General features: G+C 40.7%; 1 pseudogene; it reads right to left on the bottom strand.

Annotated features, from left to right (window-relative positions):
- Positions 1-8,731: 8,731 nt before the first annotated feature.
- LOC110727394 lies at positions 8,732-11,263 on the bottom strand (annotated as a pseudogene).
- Between the last annotated feature and the right edge of the window lie 1,704 nt (positions 11,264-12,967).

A 12,967-nucleotide genomic window follows, 5' to 3' on the forward strand; every position in this document is an offset into this window, starting at 1 on the left:
TTGAACAATTAAAAGGAATACCCTCGCATTAAAACAATATTAACAATCAATAATATTATGAAAATTAAATTATTAAGACCTTCAATTATCTAATACTATTTCAATAGCTCTTATATAATTTACCACTTAAAATTTCACATTATACTACAATTCAAATTTCTTTTAAAAAACTTTTAAAAAATAATAATTACACCGCTTAACAACCACGCATATGGACCATAATATCCACACCTATTACATTACTGGTTTGGGCTATCGCGCGCCTCGCTATCGTAGGAGAAGCCGGACGGGGGTCCCTAAGGATCCCATCCCCCGGTATAACCGGGTGGCCAACCATAATGACCTCGAAAGTTATCTTGTTTCCAAGAGGTCAAGGGAGTATATTGCGGGGGCAACTCAAGGGGGGCGGGGTGAGTGGGATCGACATAGGGGTAGTTAGGATCACCCCTATAGTCGCTCCCACTGGGCAAATGGTAATCAAAGTTATCGTGCTCATCCGGAAAAAAGCGCAACTTAGAATTAGGTCCTTGCGGACCTTGCCAAAATGGATATGTAGGCTTACCATCACCCCCCAAGACACTACGGGACCGTGTTGTGGCGAAAAATATGGATAATTAACCGCGTGGGTGATTTCACCCCGGTTGACGCTCGCATCAAACAAAGCTTGTTGTTGGAGAAACATACCTTGTTGCATCTGCATGAGCCCTCGCATGCCAACTTCCATGCTCTTTATTTATGTGTGCATAGCCACCATATCTTGTTCAAACATGCCTTCCAAGCCAAGTTGCAAGCTCTTCATTTGTGCTTGCAAAAACTCCAAATCTTGGTTGGAGCCTTGATGTTGTTGTCGTTGTTGTTGTTGTTGTTATTTTTGTTGTTGTTGCTATTCACCATCATCATCATCATACTCATTCTCTTCCTCAACAACCGGTACCCGGTTGCTCAAAGGCACAAACCAAACATTTGGAGCATCCCTTTGCAAAGAGGTCAAAAAAGGGTTCGGGGGATAGCATCGATGCTCATGCCTCACTAACCAATCAACTACATCATCAACACCATTCTTTGCAATGAATTTCACTTGCTTAAATTGGGGGATGTCGTAGTAGATGTCGTTTGCATTACCAACGGGAGTGCATGAAGCAAGGTAGTGGGAGTAACCAAGCCTTGAAGCCAACCTAGTTATCATACTTCCACAAGTAATCTCGCCCGTTCTCCTTCCTTCCATCATAGATACACAACTCCTTATGAAGAGATTACCCATGTTCAACCTCCCTCGCTAATCTTCTCTTGTTGCTAACTAAAGAACCATCAACTTAATCTTGGACATTTTACCCAAATCTTTCTTGGGGAAAACCGAATAACCCAAAAGCCTATGCAAAACACAAAGACAAGGTTGGTAAATGTCACTAGCCAAAGAGTAGCGAGCGGTAAATTGCTCCTTCCCCTAAAATGCATTCCACCAAGCAAACTCCGCATATCCACTGAAATGTTCATGCTCGGGGAATAGAATATTGGCATCGGGGTTAAAATCTAGGGCCTCATTGAATTCTCGGAGGGAAAGGGTATGAGGGACATTGAAAAGTTGGAAAGATATCTCAAAGTCGGCATCATCAATTGGAGTGGTAGAGAAAGAAGCTAGAAACTCCCTTGTGGGCTCGACATATGTTCGGTAGGCGGAATTTACAAATGTGCCTATCCGAAGGTTTCCAAAAAGCATCCACAAATCTTCATTTATGCCTAATTTGATCATGTCATCTCTATTATAATGGGGGGAGGGTCTAATGATTCTCTTTTTTATGTTAGCGTGAATTTGTTTGTGTAATAGGTTTTGGAATTTTAGAATCGGTAAAGGTAAGGGTTCATTGGAGTTTTGTGTTTGAGGTTCATTTCGAGGCTCTTCAATCCTCACTTGGGGTTCCTTCCCTTTCCTCCTTTTTGAAGACAAAGATCTCATAATTCTTAACTTGATTAATCAACCAAGATGAAAACCCAACAACTCAATTAAGTAACCACAATCACCACCAACACCAATATTATCAACACCATAAAACTACACACCAATCAAACCAATGAATGCCAACTTTAGAACTTCACCAAAATCTCACCAAAGATGAACAATAATGCTAAACAATCAACAACAACAAATGTTAAGCATAAACGATTACTAAACAACAACAATAACAAGAATCAACATTATCAATTCAATCAACAAAATACCCAAAATCAATACTACTACTATTCACAAGTATGAAACAATCAAATTCTCATCCAAATATGATAAAACAAGCTAAAATAAGAGTAGAGAAGATGATTATACCATACAAGAGGCCAAACTAACCAAGTTTAGAGCACCAATTTACCAAAATTCAAAATGTCCCAATTTGCTCTTCAATGGAGATTGAAGCTTGAAGAAGAAGAAATGGTGAGAAGTAGTATGGAAAATGGTTAATTTGAGGAGAATTATGTAGGAAATGATGGAAATGTGAGGGAAATTTGTGAATTGGGATGACATTTGGGAAGATTTGGGGGTTAGGGTTCGAAGGTTAGAGTGAGAAAGGGTAGAGGTCGAAGGTTAGAACAATGAGAAATGAGGAAAAAGAAAGGAAAAAAGGAAGGTAAAGCCTCGGCTGGGCTCGAATGCGCCCGCGCGTGGGTCGCACTAGAGGTCGCGCTCCTAAATTGCTTTCGGCTTTTTCCATGGAGCGCCCACACACCTACTCCACATGCCCGTACTCCCCTGTTTTGCCTCTTTCTCCTTCCTAAAACCTTGTTCTAGCATTCTTAATTACATTTACCTTCCTCAAATGGCTCAAAACAAGGAATATTGAGCACATCTCTCATTATAACCACTAAACACCTCCAAATGATGCTTTATGCTCGATCAAATGAATCCAAATCGCATGAAAATTACCCTACAAATACAAACACAAAAATAAGTGAAAGAAAGAAAAGATAAGAAAACAGAAATGATAATTAGAATGAAAAGAGAAAAGTTAGAGGGCCGGGTTGCCTCCCGGAAATTGCTTGCTTAAGGTCCTTAGCTCGACCCTACCTCCAAGTCATGGAGGGTCAAAGAAGACCACCTTGTCCAAAGTGGTGGAGAGGAAAAAGTCATTGCCAAGCTTGGGCAAAACCACATCATGATACATATCATCTTGCATCATAAAAACCGGATCAAACTTGTTATGCTTCAACTTCTCCTTCTTGTTCTTGGGAATTATCTTTCTCTTCTTTGTTTTCTTCTTTCTCGAGACAAAGAACTCTATACCATCAATGCCACTACTCACATAATCATTTAAAGCAAGTCCAAACCAATCCGGCATCTCAATCACATCCTCAAGCCATGAGGTCTCTTTCTCGCCATCACTAACCAATTTGCTATCAATGCTTATAGAAGCATTGTCACAACCTTCAATGACATCATTAGTAGACAATGAAAGAGTGAAAGAAATTGATAGGCGTGTCGCATACCTAACAAAAATAAACCAAACAAGACCACTACTATGTAGACGGGCAAGTAAGGATCGAATCCCAAGAGACTAAGGTTCACCTAATTAATTAGACTCAAGCAATCACTAAGCAAGTAACAAATCAACAGTGAAGAACACTAATAACTAAAATATCTAATTGGCACAATTAATCTAAATAGAGTGATAAATCAATGAACTAAAACATCCAAGATCAAGAATTACCACGAATATAATCGATACACTAATAAATCTAACCCCAATAACAAATCAATTGACAAGAAGAAAAGCATTCCCTAAACAATACCAAAGGTCTCTTCCGAGTTATCAATGGCTTCCTATATCAACTATCAAGCCTATTTCCATGGAATCAAGCAATAAGGGACATTAAACACAGTACTTAACTTCCTAATCATCCAATCACCTACTTCCGTGATGATCTTCAAACCCTTAATTGAAATACCCAAATTCCGTTAATACCCAACTTCCGTTGCAATAAGAACAAAGGGATGATAACAATACTAATTATTCCTAATCTAGCATTGGCATAAATACAATCAATTAAGCATGTCAATTGGGATTATTATTGAACGAATTAAAGATTTAATTCATATATCAATCATATTCAGGCTTTGCAAGATCCCGGATTATGAATCTACTCACACATACTAACAAAACCAATAACAAGATTCAATAGACAAGACATAATCAATAAGCAATAAGAAATAAAAGAGAAGTGAGATAGATGAATACCAATTGCTTCAATTGAAAGAACTCCAATTGTTGATGAAAAATAAATCAAACTAAGAGTAGAAATTAAATCCTTAGAGAGAGTAAACTAGAGATTTTAGGTAAAACTAATACTAGAGGATATAATAATATGTCTTCTAAATGTGAGTACAAGGGGTATTTATACCCTTAACAAGATAGAAAATCGAAATTAAGTAAAACGAGTTCCGCGCAATGGTGCCCGATTTGATCGGGCAAGGGCTGCCCGATCGGGCAGCCAGAGTACGGCACCTACTTCTGCATTGTTCTTCTTCTCTTCTTTTGCCCGGTCTTCCCAGGCAAGCTATGCCCGGTTAGGCACGCGTAGCAGCTTCAAACGTTGAGTTGTGGAATTCTTGCTCCTTAATGCCCAGTCTGATCGGGCATGCCATGCCTGGTCGGGCACATAGAAGCTGCGACAGTTCTTCGTAGTTAGCTCTTCCTTCTTCGCCCGGTCAGACAAGGCATGGAGGAAATCTTCATCTTTCACTCAACAACCTCTTCTATAACCATCTAAAACACGTCCGATTCATCCAAGAAACTCCGTATTCCTGTGAAACTCAATAAAATAGATCGAACACACTAGAGAAGATATTGTTAGCAAGAAATGGCTCCGTAGAACCCAAAATCATGCAAATTTACGCTATAAAATCGGGGTAAAACATGGTATAAAACACATACATCAAATTCCCCCAAGCTAACCTCTTGCTTGTCCTCAAGCAAGGCAATCAAGAACAACAAACATCCAATTAAACATACTTCACCCCATAATGCACTTGAAAACAATAGACTCAAAATCGAAATCAGACAAGCACGCATCTTAGCTAACCAATCAAATCACTCAAACCATCAATCAGCCTAAATAGTTATCAAGCGAAATCAACCATGTACAACTCAAGAATCGATGACTAGAGCATCTCACCTTGGTGGTCACTCAACACAATATTTACGTGGCAAGCTAATAATGAGCTCGATCTCTCACCATCCCCACCAATAATGCAAACCCCCCATCTCATAACATTTGCGTGTTTAAAGGGTTATATTATCGCTCAACCTAGTCAAATGTCGACTCGAAATGTGATATATACTCCAGCATTTTGACAGAAGACTCATTTCACATGAACACAATACCATGCACGAAGGTCAGAAGGTCTTTTTCAAGCTTGTAATGTAGGCCGGGTAAAAGTGGGTAGGAAATAAATTTGGGAAATGTAGGCAATCATAATCTAACCGGGGAGCTATCGAACACAATCAATAAACATCCTCAATCTATTCCCTCACTAGCAAGAGCACATATCCCAATTACATCGTGAACATACACTACTACCTTTATTTTTTTCATTCTTCTAATTCTTTTCTTCTTTTTCAAATTTTTTTCTTTCTTTCATCTTTCTTTTTCTTCATTTTACTTCTTTGTATTTTTTTTCTCTTTGTTTTTTTTTCAAGGATAAAGCCTCCATGCTTGTGATTTCCTCTTCTCTCTTTTTATTTTGTTTAGAACTCCACGTTGGACGCCAATTTCATCACAAAATTAAATAAACACCACGATATAAAGCTCCCCTAAGCTAGACTTGGGAAAAGTAACCAATTGGGGCCAAGGGGTTAATTTTGTGACTTTCATGAAAAATATGGACAAGGCTACAACATGGGTGAGCAAGAAGGGAACAAACGTTTCTAAATTCATGTAGAGGTCACCTAAAGAATATGGCCTTCGTCCTTCTCAACGTGCACGTGCAATGTATTATGACACATTACTAAAAGTCTAGAGTCAAAACTAAGATCAATATCACACCTGGAACTAGACACACATGAAAAAAAATTAAGGCTCAAGCCTCACAGTTAACACAGTCAAGCTTCAGACTCATACATGGTTAATAAAGTTGACTTCTACTAGGGATCAAAACAATTCAAGGTCAGATCATGATCATTTAATTCGCAATGCAAGCCTTTCAATCAAAATCAAGTCAAAAAAAACTTTTGGCATCAAAGATAGGGGCACAGGGAAGTAGTTAACTGGCCATTCATTATCATGATTCTCGTTTTTTTTTCTATACTACCAAAGCAATAAAAACCAAAGGAATAAAAACAAACCAACAAAGCAAAAGTTACTAAGAGAACGTACCGAGAGATATATATACATATACACAGACCTCCCCCAAGCTACACACGGTAATGGCCTCATTGCAACATGTGGGAGGTGAGAAAACACTCATGAGCCCTCACTCGAACTCATCATCATCACCATCATCATCGTTACCATCATCGTCATCATCATCAGCTGCCCCGCTACTACCTGCGATATCTCCCATATCGGGAAAGGTATACCACGAGGGATGGGAGGCATCCCTCGGGATATGACCTTGCTTGCAGAAAAAACCATAGACAGGATACATAGACAGGCGAAAATCGGTCTCGAGTGTCTGGATACAGGAGGATAGGCCTTGATGGCCTAACTGAAGCTCCTGTATACTGGCCATGATGGTCGCACGATCAAAAGAGACAAGTGGAGTAATGGAAAAGGAGGAGGGTCCAGCAGGCTCTCGCCTATGGTAAGTCCTCGTGGGGGCAACTAGGGGAGGTGGACCGCCAGGGGCCTCTAGAAGGTACGAAGGTTGGTGAGGGTGGATCTTTGTGAGTTCGTGGGCAGGTAGGGAGATGGAACTCCTAGTGCCCTTTTCAAGGAGCCAGTTGTAACTACCAAAATCAACCGACAACCAGTAGATGGTGGTGAAGTAGTGCTGGTCTAAGGTGATGGGACCCGGCACTGGTGTGTGGTGGGCTTCATTAAAGCCCTCCTTGACTACCAAGTGAGTCACCAAACCGCATAAGACTATGGGAATGTTAGTGCGGTCTCCGTTAGATTTGACAGTGGTGAAGGTGACCCGTTGCTTCCTAAGGTGAAGGGAAAATAGGTGGGCAATGTTCATTCGAAAGTCCTCATCATCATTCCCATATCTCAGATAGCTACCGAAGATTGCAACCTCATCCTCCCTAACATTGTTAGGTTCTATCCTCCCAAAAATGGTCCACCTAGAGAAATGAGTCCAAAGTCTAAGGATGGGTTGGTGAATTTTATGGGCTCGGGCATGTTGCATGGACTCAATGTTCTCACCATTCATAGTATACCATAGGTCCCCTAACATGAAACTACTGGGTTGCATGGTTAATCCTGTGGCCGGACCAAATTTTCTAGCAAAGCCCTCTAATGTGAGTCGGTGAGATTTTTTAACAGCCTAGAGACAACATGTGTTACCAAACCATATCTCCCTTTAACTACGTCAAAAGAGCTTAAGAATTCAAGGGTGATGTCCTCATATGTGTAATGTATCATATTAAACAATTGAGACATGCCAAGCTTAGAGTATAATGTTCTACATTGAGAATCAATTCCTAATTTAGAAAGAAGAGAACGATCAATGAAACGGGTAAGAATTACCTTCCGATGTTGAAGCTCTAGGAGGTGCGTCTTTTGGTTCGGGAACTCGGCCACGAACTTGATGTGGGGGAAAGCTGGAAGGCTCTCCAAATCATGTTGAGGTTTTTGAGGTGCACCTCTTGTTCTCTTCCTTGAAGCCATTGTTGTTCTTCAAAGCTTTCTCTCTCTACAAGTCAAGAAAGTTGGGAATTTTGGATGAGGAGGATGTTTGAAGGTAAAGGAAGTAGTTATGGAGGTTGAAGATTGAATAGGGAAGATGAAGGATGAAGAAATATGAAGAATTTAAGTGGAAATTATGGGGTTTAGAGGAGAGGATGAGAGTTAGGGTTTTTGAATTTGGGGATTTTTAGAGAGAGAGTGTGTAGGAATAGTAAGGAGAAAGAGTTAGAATGTGAGGAAAAAAAGGGGGAATCGTGCTCTCTTAAGGTCCCGAAACTCCTCGCGCCCAATCGGGCATAACGCGCCCGGTCTGATCGGGCGAAAGAGGTTGAGTATTTCCCTTAAATCTTTGTCCAAACCTGGCCCTCGCGCCCGATCAGACATGGGTTGCCCGGTCTGATCGGGCGGTTTAGGTCGACCTCTCTTTTTTTTTTAAGATAAAAGATCTCAAGGAATAGGTTGGCCCTCGCGCCCAATCGGGCATGGGTTGCCCGATATGATCGAGCGGTGGGAGGTAACTTTTGAGCTAAAGTGTTCTTGCCTCCTGCTTCTCGTGCCCGATCTGCCATCACCTGCCCGGTCAGACCGGACGGTGAGAGGTAGAAAATGTTCTACGTATTCCTTTCTCTCTTGTCTTCTCTTCTGGTTAGTGCTACTCGCGCCCGATCTGGCGGGCCTTGCCCGGTCTACCAGGGCGACGAGTAGTTCTCTCATTTTATCAACCCTTGACGAATAGTCTTGATATCCCATTTCTTGCGTAACTCGGTGTTCTCTGAAAAACAAAACAAACACAAACACAAAACTAGAAAAAGAAAATGTAAAAATGAAAAACTAAGAAAAACGGGTTGCCTCCCGCAAGCGCTTGTTTATAAGGTCTTTAGCTTGACCCTAATGATGCTCATTAAGTTGGTGGTGGGTAAGAGAGTGTGATGTCCACCTTCTCTTCGATAGGATCTCCGACTCGGTAATGCTTCACCCTTTGTCCATTGACCTTGAAAGTACCACCGGTCTTGTTCCATAGTTCAATAGTGTCGTAGGGGTAAGCCTTAAAAACAGTGAAGGGACCCGACCACCTAGATTGAAGCTTTTCGGGAAACAACTTCAATCGCGAGTTGAAAAGAAGAACTTGATCTCCTTCCTTGAATTCCCTTCTCACAAGGCCCTTATCATGCCACTTTTTAGTTCTCTCCTTGTATAATTTTGAACTTTCATAAGCTTCGAGGCGGAGCACATCTAGTTCATTCAATTGTAGCAGCCTCTTCTCTCCCGCTGCTTTAGCATCAAAATTTAGGCTCTTAATGGCCCAAAATGCTCGGTATTCTAGCTCAACGGGTAGGTGGCATGCTTTCCTATAGACAAGTCTGTATGGAGTTGTACCTATTGGTGTTTTAAAAGTTGTTCGGTGTGCCCATAGTGCATCATCAATCCTAGCTGACCAATCTTTTCTTGTCCTTGCAGCCGTTTTCTCTAAGATGAACTTGATTTCTCGGTTGGACACTTCAACTTGACCACTGGTTTGAGGATGATAGCCAATGCCAAGCCTATGTTGCACTCCATATTTCTTCAACATCGCTTCGAACCGATGCTCTAAGAAATGTGTTCCCCTGTCACTAATCAACACACGTGGGATATCAAATCGGGGAAAAATAATTTTCTTGAAAAATTTACTTACCACACGAGCATCATTGGTTGGAGTAGAAATAGCTTCAACCCACTTTGACACATAGTCAACGGCTACTAGGATATATCAGTTTCCATGGGAAGAAAGAAACGGACCCATGAAGTCTATCCCCCACACGTCAAACAACTCGACCTCGAGTATGTTGTTGAGTGGCATCTCATTCTTCCTAGAGATATTGCCCATCCATTGACAACGATCACAGGCCTTGACATAGGAATACATGTCTTTGAACAAGGTTGGCCAATAAAAACCGCACTGCAAAATCTTCACGATTGTCTTCGAAGGACCTACATGTCCACCACATGGTAGGTCATGGCAATGAGAAATGACATTATTTACCTCACTCTCTGGGATGCATCGTCTGATCACTGCGTCTGCGCAAAGCTTATACAAGAAAGGATCCTCCCAAAAGTGTCTCCTTGCCTCATAGAGGAATTTCTTCCTTTGTTGAGACGAGTAGCCATGAGGCATTGTACCTGTAGACAGAAAATTAGCCTAATCAGCATACCAAGGCAATTCAATTATTAAAAGAGCAAGTAGATGTTCATCAGGAAAGGAATCATCAATGGGGAGATCGTCTCCATCCCCCTGTTCTAGGAGGAGATGAGAAAGATGATCTGCAACGACATTTTCAAAGCCTTTCTTGTCCTTAATCTTGATGTCAAAATCTTGTAGCAAGAGAATCCAGCGGATCAAACGAGGCTTGGCATCCTTTTTACTCATCAGATATTTCAAAGCTGCATGATCTGTATGAATAATCACTTTGGAACTAATAATGTAAGAACGGAATTTATCTACTGCAAATACTACTGCTAGCATCTCTTTCTCAGTTGTGGCATAATTCATTTGAGCAGAATCAAGAGTCTTACTAGAGTAATAAATAGCATAAAGTTTACCGTCCTTTCGTTGCCCCATAACAGCACCTACCGCATAATCGCTGGCATCGCACATAATGTCGAACGGTATGCTCCAATCTGGAGGCTGCATGATTGGAGCAGGGATCAAGGCTTCCTACAACCTGTTAAAAGCCTCAAGACAATCATCAGTAAAGATAAATGGAGAATATTTTGCTAAAAGTTCAGTTAGAGGTCGAGCAATTTTTGAAAAGTCCTTAATGAAGCGACGATAAAAACCTGCATGACCAAGGAAACTTCAAACTCCTTTTATAGAGTTCGGAGGGGGTAATCGCTCTATGACCTCTATTTTTTCCTTATCGACCTCAACACCCTTATTTGACACGACATGAACTAAGACAATTCCCTGTTGTACCATAAAATGACATTTTTCCCAGTTTAAAATTAGATTTTCCTGACATCTATGAAGCACCTTTTTCAAATTTTCAAGACATACATCGAAAGATGTTCCATAAACAGAGAAATCATCCATAAATACTTCCATAGAATTTTCTACAAGACCTGAAAAAATTGCCATCATACAACGTTGAAATATGGTTGGGGCATTACATAATCCAAACGGCATTCTCCGGTATGCAAAAGTGTCATATGGGCATGTAAATGTGGTCTTTTCCTGATCACAAGGACGAATATGAATTTGAAATAAACCAGAATATCCATCCAAATAACAGAAAAAGGAATTCTTAGCCAAAAGTTCAAGCATCTGATCAATAAAGGGGAGGGGGAAATGGTCCTTCCGGGTGGCCTTATTCAACCTTCTATAATCAATACACATTCGCCAACCTGTAACAGTCCTAGTGGCGACTGGCTCACCCTTGTCATTCTTAACAACAGTCATACCTCCCTTTTTTAGTACTACTTGTACAGGGCTAACTCACTTACTATCTGAGATAGGGTAAATTATTCCTGCAGCAAGCAATTTGAGAACCTCTTTTTTAACTACCTCCATCATATTTGGATTAAGCCTTCTTTGAGGTTCTATGGAGGAGGCATGATCGTCGTGAAGAATGATTTTATGCATACAAAAAGAGGGATTAATACCCTTAATATCATCAATGGTGTACCCAATACCATTTTTATATTTTCTCAAGACAGTGAGTAGTTGCTCCAATTCTGTGTCATTAAGCTCAGCATTAACATTAACAGGGTATGTATTATTAGGACCAAGATATGCATATTTGAGAGTAGAGGGAAGGGGTTTCAACTCTACCTCGGGAGGCGTAGTACACTCCCCAACACTCGATACACTAAGGACTTCCTTGACTGGAGCGGTGATTGGATTGGCTTTTGCTACCTCTAGTAGCCTTGTATACTCCCTTGTTTCCCAATCTTCATCATTGGCACTCCCTATTAACACCATTTCAAGTGCATCTTCCGTTTTAATCAAGGGAAGTTTCTCACGTTGTAATTCATCGAGGATATCCAGTTGACAAATAGTCTCTCCCATGTAAGGAGTTCCCATGGCATTCAAGAGTGAATACTCCATTAATACACATTCGCCAACCTGTAACAGTCCTAGTGGCGACTGGCTCACCCTTGTCATTCTTAACAACAGTCATACCTCCCTTTTTTAGTACTACTTGTACAGGGCTAACCCACTTACTATCTGAGATAGGGTAAATTATTCCTGCAGCAAGCAATTTGAGAACCTCTTTTTTAACTACCTCCATCATATTTGGATTAAGCCTTCTCTGAGGTTCTATGGAGGAGGCATGATCGTCGTGAAGAATGATTTTATGCATACAAAAAGAGGGATTAATACCCTTAATATCATCAATGGTGTACCCAATACCATTTTTATATTTTCTCAAGACAGTGAGTAGTTGCTCCAATTCTGTGTCATTAAGCTCAGCATTAACATTAACAGGGTATGTATTATTAGGACCAAGATATGCATATTTGAGAGTAGAGGGAAGGGGTTTCAACTCTACCTCGGGAGGCGTAGTACACTCCCCAACACTCGATACACTAAGGACTTCCTTGACTGGAGCGGTGATTGGATTGGCTTTTGCTACCTCTAGTAGCCTTGTATACTCCCTTGTTTCCCAATCTTCATCATTGGCACTCCCTATTAACACCATTTCAAGTGCATCTTCCGTTTTAATCAAGGGAAGTTTATCACGTTGTAATTCATCGAGGATATCCAGTTGACAAATAGTCTCTCCCATGTAAGGAGTTCCCATGGCATTCAAGAGTGAATACTCCATTTTCTCATCCCCTACTTCAAAAGTGATTTTACCATTTTTTATATCAATGATTGCTCCCGCGGTAGCTAAGTATGGTCTACCAAGAATGATAGGGACATGTGCATCCTCCTCCATTTCCATCACAACAAAATCACATGGAATAAAGAATTTTCCCACGCATAGAGGAACATCTTCAAGTACACCCAAAGGAAACTTGACTGACCGATCCAAGTTGTAATGATATATGTGTAGGCTTTAGTTCACCCATTTGAAGTTTCTTGCAGATAGAAAGCGGCATAAGACTCACACTTGCACCAAGATCACATAATGCCCTGTTGATCTCTATGTCCCCAAGT

This window comes from Chenopodium quinoa, unplaced genomic scaffold (genome assembly GCF_001683475.1).
Source record: "Chenopodium quinoa cultivar QQ74 unplaced genomic scaffold, ASM168347v1, whole genome shotgun sequence".
NCBI classification, from domain to species: domain Eukaryota; kingdom Viridiplantae; phylum Streptophyta; class Magnoliopsida; order Caryophyllales; family Amaranthaceae; genus Chenopodium; species Chenopodium quinoa.